Source organism: Arachis hypogaea, chromosome 10 (assembly GCF_003086295.3).
Source record: "Arachis hypogaea cultivar Tifrunner chromosome 10, arahy.Tifrunner.gnm2.J5K5, whole genome shotgun sequence".
Taxonomy (NCBI): domain Eukaryota; kingdom Viridiplantae; phylum Streptophyta; class Magnoliopsida; order Fabales; family Fabaceae; genus Arachis; species Arachis hypogaea.
The window spans coordinates 26,326,524-26,341,586 of NC_092045.1; positions in this window are offsets into that span (position 1 = coordinate 26,326,524).

Consider the following 15,063-nt stretch of genomic DNA (forward strand, 5'->3'; position numbering starts at 1 on the left):
AACCTGTATTAAAGAGGAACAAAAAGATAGAGCAGCAGCAACTTCGACAGCCCTCACCGATAAGAACAAAAAATGATAGAAACCATGGAGGGCTACGGCAAGAGAGAATAGCAGCGGTGGTTGCTCCAGTCAATACCTATGGCGGCGCAATAGCTTGGAGATGGTGCAATAGCTCAGTGGCGAGACATCCCTCCTTCCTCCCACAATCCCTTTGGCAGCACCACAATAGCCTGACAGATGCATACAGTGATGGCAACAAGCCCTAGCCACAATGGTCGAGCTTCAGCGGTGACAGAGCACCCCCTTCTCCTCTCCTCCATCGTGTTTTCTTTCTTTCTTGAGATCTCTCTCACTGGTGCTTGACGACGACAGTGGCGGAGTCCTAGCCGGCGTCATTCTCTCCTTTTTTCCCCTTTCTTCTCTTCTCTTATTTTCTTCTTCTCCCCGTTCTTTTCTCTGGTTGTGCGTGTGTGTGTGTGTGCATAGCATGAGTGAAGGTGGCAGCGCTGAGTGAGGGAGTGTGTGAATGATGAGTGTGTGTTATGGTTAGGGTTTAAAAGAAATAAGGGTAGTGTAGGAATTTTAATAAAATTATGGGGTAGAGTAGTAATTCAAAATCAAATATAATTCAATATAATTATTTGAAAAATACTATTCATTTATAAACTCACAAATTATTTTCAAATAAATACTCTAATTTAAAAATTAGAGATAAATCAATTAATTTTCTATAATAAAAATCTCAATTTAATAAGATAAAACATAACTAATTCATAATTAATTTTTTAGAAAATAATGGGTGTTACATGATACGGTCCAGCCCATCAGTTACTATTCTTGTTCTATAAGGTGTAGTTAGGCAAAGCTATCATTTCAAACCTTCATACAGAAAGGTCTAGATGGTGAAGTAAAAGGCAATTGCATAGATAGACAGGGATTGGGATGAGTCATATAACAAGGTTCCGAGGTTGCTTCAAGCTTTACAGAGTTGTTGTCCTGGAACAATATGTGATGTCAGGGCGGTACCGTACTATGAGAGGCACTTGCTGGTTTGTGATGTCAACCAATTTGATAAGATGTTCTAGTCTTTTCCTCCATATGTGGAGGCATTCAAACATTATAAGACATTTGTCTCCGTTGATGGGACGCATCTGTATGACAAATATGGTGGAGTGTTGCTAATTACAGTAGCACAAGATGGTAACAATAACATCTTTCCTTTGGCCTTTACAATTGTTGAGTCTGAGACTACGGAGTTTTATTCGTTCTTTTGTCCCAACCTGAGGCGTCATATGACACTATAAGAAGGGCTTTTGATTATATCTGACAGATTGCAAGCGATCAAGGCTACACTAAAAGCTGATGAGAGTGGGTGGCTACCTCCTAGTATGTTCCATGCGTATTGTGTGAGGCACAAAGTTACAAACTTCATGTCTCGTTTCAAATCTGCTGAGGAAAAGCAATATCTGATGAATGCTGTTTATAATCCAAGTAAGGCTAGGTACGAATGGTACATGGATGCTTTGAGGACACTGCCGCGAGAGATGGCCAACTAAGCTAGTAGATTTAACAAGGAAATAGGTTACAATATTGCGATAGTGGTCGAAGGTTCAGGCACATGATCACCAACTTATCCGAGTGCATTAATGTAGTTCTGAAAGGCACCCGATATTTGCCAATTTCAACCATTATTAGATGCACATACAAGAGGCTGCAACAGTTGTTTGTCAGGAAGGGTCGGGAGGCACATACCCAAATGGCACATGTGTGTAACACACAGTGATAGGAGGGCCTCAACCTTTATGGTGGAGGAGTTAGAGCCTTTTAAGAGTTGGAGTCAAGGATCATTCCATGTGTGGTTGAGTGGGGGCACATGTGACTGTGGTCTTTTCCAGTCACTTTATTTTTTCTGTCGTCATGCACTTGCTACTTGTGCCACCGCAGTGTCGAGTGGGGTACATATGTGGATTCAGTGTACATGCAGGAGGCCATGTTCAAGGTGTATGAGGTGGAGTTTCCCCTGATCCAGAATGAGAAGCTATGGGCGGAGTGGTTCAATACATGTTTACGTCCTAATCTCGCCATGTGCAGGAAAGCAACAGGCTGCCCAGTCTCCACGAGGTTTCGTAATGATATGAACGAAGTGGAGCACTAAGAGAAGCGGTATGAGCTCTATAGACAAACTAGACATACGCGGAGAGGCTATCCCAATCAGCCAACAAAGGATAATTAGAAGTGTGTTTTTTGTTGGCGCATGGTGTTTGTTATAGGTGTGTCATGTAGTCATATGGTTTGGTTATCACAATTGTGTTATTGATTTTGTTTATCACATATCAAATGCAATGTTTATTTCTTTCTTTATAATATACTAGAAATGAGGTACTGTACTAAAGTAATCAACATCACATAATCTAAATACAGTTCAGTACTGGTGGACGAAATTGTGATCAATAATAATTCCAGGTACTGTTAGAGAAGCTTTTTCTTTTCACAACTCCGTTCAACTAACCAGCAAGTGTACTGGGTCGTCCAAGTAATAAACCTTACGTGAGTAAGGGTCGATCCCACAGAGATTGTTGGTATGAAGCAAGCTATGGTCACCTTGTAAATCTCAGTTAGGCAGATTAAATTGGTTTATGGGTTTTTGAAAATAGAAATAAGAAAATATATAATAAAAGGGATAGAGTACTCATGCAGCCTCATTGGTGGGAATTTCAGATAAGCGAATGAAGATACTGTATGGCTCAAGGACGCCTGCTCTCCCACTGCTTCAACTCAATCCTTCTTACTCCTTTCCATGGCAAGCTGTATGTAGGGCATCACCGTTGTCAATAGCTACATCCCATCCTCTCAGTGAAAACGTTCCTATGCTCTGTCACAGCATGGCTAATCATCTGTCGATTCTCAATCAGGTTGGAATAGAATCCCTTGATTCTTTTGCGCTTGTCATCACGCCCAGCCTTCAGGAGTTTGAAGCTCGTCACAGTCATTCAATCACAGAATCCTACTCGGAATACCATAGACAAGGTTTAGACTTTCCAGACCCTCATGAATGCCGCCATCTATCTAACTTATACCACGAAGATTCTGTTGGGGAATCTAAGAGATACACATTCAAGCTCTTGTTGCATGTAGAACGGAAGTGGTTGTCAATCACGTGTGTTCATAAGTGAGAATGATAATGAGGGTTACTTATCATCACATTCATCATGTTCTTGGGTACGAATGAATATCTTGGAATAAGAATAAGAGAGAATTGAATAAAAGACAATGGAATTGCATTAATACTTGTGGTACAGCAGAGCTCCACACCCTTAATCTATGGTGTGCAGAAACTCCACCGTTGAAAATACATAAGTAATAGGTTCAGGCATGGCCGAATGGCCAGCCCTCTCCATGATCAAGTGACCGAATAGTCAAGAGATTAAACTGTCAAAAGATGTCTAATACAATAGATAAATGTTCTATTTATAATAAACTAGCTCCTAGGGTTTACATGAGTAAGTAATTGATGCATAAATTCACTTCCGGGGCCCACTTGGTGTATTTTTGGGGTGAGCTTGATCAATCCACGAGCTAAGGCTTCTCTTGGATTTGAACTTTGAGTTATGACATGTTTTGGGCGTTCAACTCCGGATCATGACGTTTTTCTGGCGTTTAACTCCAGACAGCAGCATGAACTTGGCGTTCAACGCCAAGTTACGTCGTCAATCTTCGAATAAAGCATGGACTATTATATATTGCTGGAAAGCTCTGGATGTCTACTTTCCAACGCCGTTGAGAGCGCGCCATTTGAAGTTCTGTAGCTCCAGAAAATCCATTTCGAGTGCAGGGAGGTCAGATTCCAACAGCATCAGCAGTCCTTTTGTCAGCCTTTTTCAGAATTTTGCTCAAGTCCCTCAATTTCAGCCAGAATTTACCTGAAATCATAGAAAAACATACAAACTCATAGTAAAGTCCAGAAATGTGAATTTAACATAAAAACTAATGAAAACATCCCTAAAAGTAGCTCAAACTTACTAAAAACTATATAAAAACAATGCCAAAAAGCGTATAAATTCTCCGCTCATCACAACACCAAACTTAAATTGTTGCTTGTCCCCAAGTAACTGAAAATCAAATAGGATAAAAGAAGAGAATATACTATAAATTCCAGAATATCAATGAATATTAATTTAATTAGATGAGCGGGACTTGTAGCTTTTTGCTTCTGAATAGTTTTGGCATCTCACTTTTTCCTTTGAAGTTCAGAGTGATTGGCGTCTCTGGGAACTCAGAATTTCGGATAGTGTTATTGACTTTCCTAGTTAAGCATGTTGATTCTTGAACACAGCTACTTATGAGTCTTGGCCGTGGCCCTAAGCACTTTGTTTTCCAGTATTACCACCGGATACATCAATGCCACAGACACATAACTGGGTGAACCTTTTCAGATTGTGACTCAGCTTTGCTAGAGTCCCCAGTTAGTGGTGTCCAGAGCTCTTAAGCACACTCTTTTGCCTTGGATCACGACTTTAACCACTTAGTCTCAAGCTTTTCACTTGGACCTTCATGACACAAGCACATGGTTAGGGACAGCTTGATTTAGCCGCTTAGGCCTGGATTTTATTTCCTTGGGCCCTCCTATCCATTGATGCTCAAAGCCTTGGATCCTTTTTACCCTTGCCTTTTGGTTTTAAGGGCTATTGGCTTTTTCTACTGCTCCTTCTTTTTCTTTCTATTTTTTTTTCGCCACTTTTTTTTTTCGCAAGCTTCCTTTTTCACTGCTTTTTCTTGCTTCAAGAATCAATTTCATGATTTTTCAGATCATCAATAACATTTCTCTTTGTTCATCATTCTTTCAAGAGCCAACAATTTTAACACTCATAAACAACAAGATCAAAAATATGCACTGTTCAAGCATTCATTCAGAAAACAAAAAGTATTGCCACCACATCAATATAATTAAATTAAATTCAAGGATAAATTCGAAATTCATGTACTTCTTGTTCTTTTGAATTAAAACATTTTTCATTTAAGAGAGGTGAAGGATTAATGGATTTTATTTATAGCTTTAAGGCATGGTTACATACTAATGATCATGAAGTAGAGACACAAAACATAGATAAACACAACATTAAAAACCGAAAACAGAAAGAAATAAAGAACAAGGAATGAATCCACCTGAGTGAGGGTGGCGCCTTCTTGAAGGTCCAATGGTGCTTTTTGGGCTCCTCTATGTCTCTTCCTTGCTTCTGTTGAATGATTCCTAGTAATTTTGGTGTTTCTACCCTTAGTTGCTTCCAATATTTGTGTGGAGGATAACTTATTTCCTGAGGTATCTCAGGGATCTCTTGATTTGCAGCCACATGTTCTACCACTGAGCTATGACGGCTTATAGTCTTTCCATCTCCCAAGACTCAGAGGTGGAAGCTTTTGTCTTCCCTTTGAGGTTTCTCTGGCCTTAGGTGCCATTAATGGTAATGGAAAAGCAAAAAAGCTATGCTTTTACCACACCAAACTTAAAATTTTGCTCGCCCTCGAGCAAGAGAGAAAAGAAGAGTAGAAGAAGAAAAAGAGAATATGGGAGAAAGGGGAAGAGTGGGTTGATGTGAATGGTGAATGGGGAAATTGGGAAGAGGGATTGGGTGGGAAAGAGAAGTTTAATTGTAAAGGTAGGTGGGGTGTATGGTAGGTGGGGATCCTGTGGGGTCCACAGATCCTGAGGTGATCCTGTGGGGTCCACAGATTCTGAGGTGAAAAGAAATACCATTCCTTCACCATATAGGCATGTAAATTGCCTTCGTGCATCATTCTGGCGTTCAAACGCCCATTGGTGCACGTTCTGGGCGTTCAACGCCCATGTAATGCATGTTTCTGGCGTTGAACGCCAGTTTCATGCTTGTTGCTGGCGTTTAACGCCAGCTTGTCTCCTCCAGGCACATTCCTGGCGTTCAGCGCCAGGATGTTGCTTGTTTCTGGCGTTCAACGCCAGAATGGTACTCTGTTCTGGCGTTGAACGCCAGCCAGATGCATCTTACTGGCGTTGAACGCCAGTCTGCGCTACCTCCAGGGTGAACAATTTTTTCTTCTGTTTTTGACTCTGTTTTTAATTTTTTTGATTTTTTCATGACTCCTCATGATCATGTACCTAATTAAACACAAAAATAACAAAGAAACAAAATAAAATAAAAAATTAGATAAATAAAATTGGGTTGCCTCCCAACAAGCGCTTCTTTAATGTCAATAGCTTGACAGTGGCTCTCATGGAGCCACTAGGTGATCAGGTCAATTTTAGTGTGTAATCCCAACACCAAACTTAGAGTTTGGATATGGAGTTTGAACACCAAACTTAGAGTTTGGTTGTGGCCTCACAACACCAAACTTAGAGTTTGACTGTGTGGGCTCTTCTTGACTCTGAACTGAGAGAAGCTCTTCATGCTTACTCTCTTCTGTCACAGAGGGATGGCCATGTGCCTTAAACACAAGGTAGTCCCCATTCAATTGAAGGACTAACTCACCTCTGTTGACATCTATCACAGCTCCTGCTGTGGCTAGGAAAGGTCTTCCAAGGATGATGCAGTCATCCTCTTCCTTCCTAGTGTCTAAGATTATGAAATCAGCAGGGATGTAAAGGCCTTCAACCTTTACTAACACGTCCACTACTATTCCATAAGCTTGTCTCATTGACTTGTCTGCCAATTGTAATGAGAACAAGGCAGGTTTTACCTCAATGATCCCTAGCTTCTCCATTACAGAGAGTGGCATAAGATTTATCCCTGACCCCAGATCACACAGAGCTTTTTCAAAGCTCATGGTGCCAATGGTGCAAGGTATTAAAAACTTGCCAGGATCTTGTTTCTTTTGAGGTAGAGTTTTCTGAATCCAAGTATCTAGTTCACTAATGAGCAAGGGAGGTTCACTTTCCCAAGTCTCATTACCAAACAGCTTGGCATTCAGCTTCATGATAGCTCCTAAATATTGAGCAACTTGCTCTCCAATCACATCTTCATCCTCTTCAGAGGAAGAATAGTCTTCAGAGCTCATGAATGGCAGAAGGAGGTTTAATGGAATCTCTATGGTCTCTAGATGAGCCTCAGATTCCTCTGGATCCTTAATAGGAAACTCCTTCTTGCTTGAAGGACGTCCCAGGAGGTCTTCCTCACTAGGATTTTCGTCCTTCTCCTCCCTAGTGCATTCGGCCACTTTGATCAAATCAATGGCCTTGCACTCTCCTTTTGGATTCTCTTCTGTATTGCTTGGGAGAATACTGGGAGGAGTTTCAATGACTTTCTTACTCAGCTGGCCCACTTGTGCCTCCAAATTTCTAATGGAGGATCTTGTTTCATTCATGAAACTGAAAGTGGCCTTTGACAGATTAGAGACTATATTGGCTAAATTAGAAGTGTTTTGTTCAGAATTCTCTGTCTGTTGCTGAGAAGATGATGGATATGGCTTACTATTACTCAGCCTATTGCGTCCACCATTGTTAAAGCCTTGTTGAGGCTTTTGTTGATCCTTCCAGGAGAAATTTGGGTGATTTCTCCATGATGGGTTATAGGTGTTTCCATAAGGTTCACCCATGTAATTAACCTCTGCCATGGCAGGGTTCTCAGGATCATGAGCTTCTTCAGAAGCTGCCTCTCTAGTGCTGTTGGATGCATGTTGCAATCCGTTCAGATTTTGAGAGATTATGTTGACCTGTTGAGTCAACATTTTGTTATGAGCCAATATGGCATTCAGAGCATCAATTTCAAGAACTCCTTTTTTCTGAGGTATCCCATTATTCACGGAATTTCTCTTAGAGGTGTACATGAACTGGTTGTTTGCAACCATGTAAATGAGTTCTTGAGCCTCTTCAGGCGTTTTCTTCAGGTGAATGGATCCACCTGCAGAATGGTCCAATGATATTTTCGAAAATTCAGAGAGACCATAATAGAATATATCTAATAGGGTCCATTCTGAAAACATGTCAGATGGACATCTTTTGGTCAACTGCTTGTATCTTTCCCAAGCTTCATAGAGGGATTCACCATCTTTTTGCTTGAAGGTTTGAACATCCACTCTTAGCTTGCTCAGCTTTTGAGGAGGAAAGAATTTATCTAAGAAAGCAGTGACCAGCTTATCCCAGGAGTCCAGGCTATCCTTAGGTTGTGAATCCAACCATATTCTAGCTCTGTCTCTTACAGCAAAAGGGAAAAGCATGAGTCTGTAGACTTCAGGATCAACTCCATTTGTCTTTACAGTCTCACAGATCTGCAAGAACTCAGTTAAAAACTGATAAGGATCTTCAGATGGAAGTCCATAAAACTTACAGTTTTGTTGCATTAAAGCAACTAGTTGAGGCTTAAGCTCAAAGTTATTGGCTCCAATGGCAGGAATGGAGATGCTTCTTCCATCAAACTTGGATGTTGGCTTTGTGAAGTCACCAAGCATTCTCCTTGCATTATTATTATTATTATTTTCGGCTGCCATCTCCTTCTCTTGTTCGAAAATTTCTGAAAGGTTGTTTCTGGATTGTTGTAATTTAGCTTCTCTTAATTTTCTCTTCAGAGTCCTTTCAGGTTCTGGATCAATTTCAACAAAAGTGCCTTTTTCCCTGTTCCTGCTCATATGAAAGAGAAGAAAACAAGAAAAGAAAGAGGAATCCTCTATGTCACAGTATAGAGATTCCCTTATGTTAGTAGAAGAAGAAAGGGGTTAGAAGAATGGAGATGGGGATTCGGATTTTTGGATGAAGAGAAGTGTTAGTAATTAAATAATTAAATAGAAGAAGAAAAGAGAAGGAAGATTTCGAAAATAATTTTTGAAAAAAGAGGTTAGTAATTTTCGAAAATCAAAGACAAAATATAATTAAAATTAAAATTTAAAACAAAAAGAATTTTTGAAAAAGAGAGGGAGGTATTTTCGAAAATTAGAGAGGGAAAAGTAGTTAGGTAGTTTTGAAAAAGATAAGAAACAAATAAAAAGTTAGTTAGTTGATTGAAAAAGATTTGAAATCAAAATTTGAAAAAGATAAAAAGATAAGAAGTTAGATAAGATATTTTAAAATCAAATTTTGAAAAAGATAAGATAAAAGATAAAAAGATATATTTGAAAAAGATATTTGAAAAAGATTTAATTTTAAAAATTTCTTAACTAACAAGAAACTACAAGATAGGATTCTAGAATTTAAAGATTGAACCTTTCTTAACAAGAAAGTAACAAACTTCAAATTTTTGAACCAATCACATTAATTGTTAGCTTAATTTTTGAAAATTTGATAAAAAGATAAGAAAAAGATTTTGAAAATATTTTGAAAAATAATTTTGAAATTTTTGAAAATGATAAAAAAATGAAAAAGATATGATTTTTGAAAAAAGATTTTGAAAAGATAAGATTTTTAAAATTGAAATTTTGACTTGACTTGTATGAAACAACTAATTTTGAAAATTTTTTTGACCAAGTCAACCCAAAATTTCGAAAATTTGGAGGAAAATAAGGAAAAGATATTTTTTTGATTTTTGAATTTTTAAAGAAAAACACAAAAATGACCCAAAACATGAAAATTTTGGATCAAGACACAAGATGCATGCAAGAATGCTATGAATGTCAAGATGAACACCAAGAACACTTTGAAGATCATGATGAACATCAAGAACATAATTTTGAAAAATTTTGATGCAAAGAAAACATGCAAGACACCAAACTTAGAAATTTTTAATGCATGGAAAATATGAATGCAAAAATGCACATGAAAAACAACAAACAACACTAAACAAGGATTCATCAAGATCAAACAAGAAGACTTGTCAAGAACAACTTGAAGATCATGAAGAACACTATGAATGCATGAGATTTTCGAAAATGCAAGAAAAATTTTAAAAGCATGCAATTGACACCAAACTTAAAAATTAACACAAGACTCAAACAAGAAACACAAAATATTTTTGATTTTTATGATTTTCTATTTTTTTGGATTTTTATTATTTTTTTTCGAAAATATTTTTGGAAAAACGAAAAAGAAAAGAAAAATTTTGAAAAAGATTTTGAAAAGAAAATTACCTAATCTGAGCAACAAGATGAACCGTTAGTTGTCCATACTCGAACAATCCCCGGCAACGGCGCCAAAAACTTGGTGGACGAAATTGTGATCAATAATAATTCCAGGTACTGTTAGAGAAGCTTTTTCTTTTCACAACTCCGTTCAACTAACCAGCAAGTGTACTGGGTCGTCTAAGTAATAAACCTTACGTGAGTAAGGGTCGATCCCACAGAGATTGTTGGTATGAAGCAAGCTATGGTCACCTTGTAAATCTCAGTTAGGCAGATTAAATTGGTTTACGGGTTTTTGAAAATAGAAATAAGAAAATATATAATAAAAGGGATAGAGTACTCATGCAGCCTCATTGGTGGGAATTTCAGATAAGCGAATGAAGATACTGTATGGCTCAAGGACGCCTGCTCTCCCACTGCTTCAACTCAATCCTTCTTACTCCTTTCCATGGCAAGCTGTATGTAGGGCATCACCGTTGTCAATGGCTACATCCCATCCTCTCAGTGAAAACGTTCCTATGCTCTGTCACAGCACGACTAATCATCTGTCGGTTCTCAATCAGGTTGGAATAGAATCCCTTGATTCTTTTGCGCTTGTCATCACGCCCAGCCTTCAGGAGTTTGAAGCTCGTCACAGTCATTCAATCACAGAATCCTACTCGGAATACCATAGACAAGGTTTAGACTTTCCGGACCCTCATGAATGCCGCCATCTATCTAACTTATACCACGAAGATTCTGTTGGGGAATCTAAGAGATACACATTCAAGCTCTTGTTGCATGTAGAACGGAAGTGGTTGTCAATCACGTGCGTTCATAAGTGAGAATGATAATGAGGGTTACTTATCATCACATTCATCATGTTCTTGGGTACGAATGAATATCTTGGAATAAGAATAAGAGAGAATTGAATAAAAGACAATGGAATTGCATTAATACTTGAGGTACAACAGAGCTCCACACCCTTAATCTATGGTGTGCAGAAACTCCACCGTTGAAAATACATAAGTAATAGGTTCAGGCATGGCCGAATGGCCAGCCCTCTCCATGATCAAGTGACCGAATAGTCAAGAGATTAAACTGTCAAAAGATGTCTAATACAATAGATAAATGTTCTATTTATAATAAACTAGCTCCTAGGGTTTACATGAGTAAGTAATTGATGCATAAATTCACTTCCGGGACCCACTTGGTGTATTTTTGGGCTGAGCTTGATCAATCCACGAGCTAAGGCTTCTCTTGGAGTTGAAATTTGAGTTATGACGTGTTTTGGGCGTTCAACTCCGGATCATGACGTTTTTCTGGCGTTTAACTCCAGACAGCAGCATGAACTTGGCGTTCAACGCCAAGTTACGTCATCAATCTTCGAATAAAGCATGGATTATTATATATTGCTGGAAAGCTCTGGATGTCTACTTTTCAACGCCGTTGAGAGAGCGCCATTTGAAGTTTTGTAGCTCCAGAAAATCCATTTCGAGTGTAGGGAGATCAGATTCCAGCAGCATCAGCAGTCCTTTTGTCAGCCTTTTTCAGAATTTTGCTCAAGTCCCTCAATTTCAGCCAGAATTTACCTGAAATCACAGAAAAACACACAAACTCATAGTAAAGTCCAGAAATGTGAATTTAACATAAAAACTAATGAAAACATCCCTAAAAGTAGCTCAAACTTACTAAAAACTATATAAAAACAATGCCAAAAAGCGTATAAATTATCCGCTCATCAAGTACATAAACTGCATAAAGCTCACAAAGCTAGTAAGTAAAATACAAAAAAATCCTAAATAAAATAAAATTCATTTCTCAATAATAAAGTACAAATAATTGGTAGAAATATTATAGAGTAATATTATAAAAGGTATCTAAAATAAATCATTGGTGCTTGTCAGGCGGGTATTGCAACTAATGCCAGTGTCACAACCTGGAAGCTGTGGCTGATGAGGTGGTCTACAAGTCGTGGAGCCGCAGGAGTCTATGTGTGCAATGGTCCTAATGGCAATGAAGGTGAAGGATGTGGATACACCTAAGAAGGATCGCTAGGGCCAAGAGTATATGACTGCGAGTAGTACTGAGGTTGTACGGGTGGATACTGTGGTGGTGCAGGTCTTGGGGGGAGAGCAGTCATCAGTCGCCCGTAATCGATTGATGGGGGTATCACATACTAAGAACCTGAGAGGACCAGTGCCATAGGAGGTGCTGGCTCTCGATGACACTAAATGAGCACACGTCGATGTATATGCAGGAGTTGATAAAAAATAAGGCTCTTGGGCAACACTACGCTCTTTGGCTGTGCGAAACTACTCCACAATACACTGCATGGTATACTAGTCTGTCATGTGATCCTGGAATACCTTGTTGAACTGGATCTCCTCTATCATGGATCTCTTATGACTACTCGGTGATGCACTCAAATCCACCCAACCAGGTGGGGAGGTAAAAGGATCATCTTGAACCTCATGAGTTTGTGAGCCCAGAGATAGTGGTGGTGGTGAGTCCTCTGCTCTGGCTGCTATGTCACCATGGTCTTCCTGTCTTACATACTCTGCCTCCTCTTCAGACTCGTCATCTAGTCGCTCTCTGCGGGGTTGACCCGCTCTCTGCAAGGCTCTGCAACTGCTCCACGGTCCCTCGCACCCCTCTTCCTCTAAGTCAGCCTCCGTGTATTAGTGAACGAAATTGTGATCTTAATGGCGCCAACAACTTGGTACGCACAATTATAATCTCAACTCTTTTTCACAACTTCGTACAACTAATCAACAAGTGCACTGGGTTGTCCAAGTAATAAACCTTACATGAGTAAGGGTCGATCCCACGGAGATTGTCGGCTTGAAGCAAGCTATGGTCATCTTGTAAATCTCAGTCAGGCGGATTCAAATGGTTATGGAGTTTTAATAATTTAAAAGATAAATAAGCATAAAATAAAGATAGAGATACTTATGTAATTCATTGGTGGGAATTTCAGATAAGCGTATGGAGATGCATTGTTCCTTCTGAATTTCTACTTTCTTATTGCCTTCATCCAATCCTTCATACTCCTTTCTATGGCAAGCTGTATGTTGGGTGTCACCGTTGTCAATGGCTACTTCCCGTCCTCTCAGTGAAAATGGTCCTCTACGGTTTCTGTACGGCTAATCAACTGTCGGATTTCTCGTTTCGGATGAAAAATACCATGCACAGATATCGTATGGCTAATCAGCTGTTGGTTCTCGATCGTGTAGGAATAGGATTTACTATCCTTTTGCATCTGTCACTACGCCCTACAATCGTGAGTTTGAAGCTCGTCACAGTCATCCCATCCCAGATCCTACTCGAAATACCACAGACAAGGTTTAGACTTTCCGGATCTTAGGAATGCTGCCAATGGATTCTAGCCTATACCACGAAGATTCTAATCTTGGATTCAGATGCCCCATTGTCAGAGGGGAGTCAATGTGAATCATTGATTAGAAACCCAAGAGATATACATTCAAGCTTGTTTTCATGCAGATTGGAAGTGGTTGTCAATCATGCATTCATAAGTGAGAATGGTGATGAGTGTCACATAATCATCACATTTATCATGCTCTTGTGTGCAAATGGATATCTTAGAATAAGAATAAGCATGAATTGGATAGAAGAACAATAGTACTTTGCATTAATACTCAAGGAACATCAGAGCTCCACACCTCAATCTATGGTGTGTAGAAACTCCACCGTTGAAAATACATAAGTAATGATGGTCCAGGCATGGCCGTGAGGCCAGCCCCCAATGTCTAAGGACTAAAAATGATCCAAAGATGATAAAATTCCAAAAGATCATCCAAAGATGTCTAATACAATAGTAAAAAGTTCTATTTATACTAAACTAGTTACTAGGGTTACAGAAACAAGTAAATGATGCAGAAATTCACTTCTGGGCCCACTTGGTGTGTGCTTGGGCTGAGCATTGAAGCTTTCACGTGTAGAGGCATTCTTTGGAGTTAAACGCTAGTTTGTAACTTGTTTTTGGCGTTTGACTCTAGCTTGCAACTTGTTTCTGGCGTTTAACGCCAGAATAAGGAAGAAAGCTGGCGTTGAACGCCAGTTTGCGTCATCTAAACTCGGGAAAATTATGAACTATTATATACTGCCAGAAAGCCCTAGATGTCTACTTTCCAACACAATTAAGAGCGCACCATTTAGGTTTCTATAGCTCCAAAAAATCTATTTCGAGTGCAGGGAGGTCAGAATCCAACAACATCAGCAGTCCTTTTTCAGCCTCTGAATCAGATTTTTGCTCATGTCCTTCAATTTCAGCTCGAAAATACATGAAATCACAGAAAAACACACAAACTCATAGTAAAGTCTAGAAATGTAAATTTTGCATAAAAACTAATAAAAATATACTAAAAAGTAGCTAACTCATACTAAAAACTACCTAAAAATAATGTCAAAAAGCGTATAAATTATCCGCTCATCACAACACCAAACTTAAATTGTTGCTTGTCCCCAAGCAACTGAAAACAAAATAGGATAAAAAGAAGAGAATATACAATGAATCTCACAATATCAATGAAACTTAGTCCCAATTAGATGAGCGGGGCTAGTAGCTTTTTGCCTCTGAACCATTTTGGCATCTCACTTTATCCTTTGAAATTCAGAATGATTGGCATCTATAGGAACTCAGAATTTTGGATAGTGTTATTGACTCTCCTAGTTTAGTATGTTGATTCTTGAACACAGCTACTTTATGAGTCTTGGCTGTGGCTCTAAACACTTTGTTTTCCAGTATTACCACCGGATACATAAATGCCACAGACACATAATTGGGTGAACCTTTTCAGATTGTGACTCAGCTTTGCTAATATCCCCAGTTAGAGGTGTCCAGAGTTCTTAAGCACACTCTTTTTGCTTTGGATCACCACTTTAACCACTCAGTCTCAAGCTTTTCACTTGGACCTTCATGCCACAAGCACATGGCTAGGGACAACTTGATTTAGCCGCTTAGGCCTGGGTTTTATTTACTTGGGCCCTCCTATCCATTAATGCTCAAAGCATTGGATCCTTCTTACCCTTGCCTTTTGGTTTAAATGG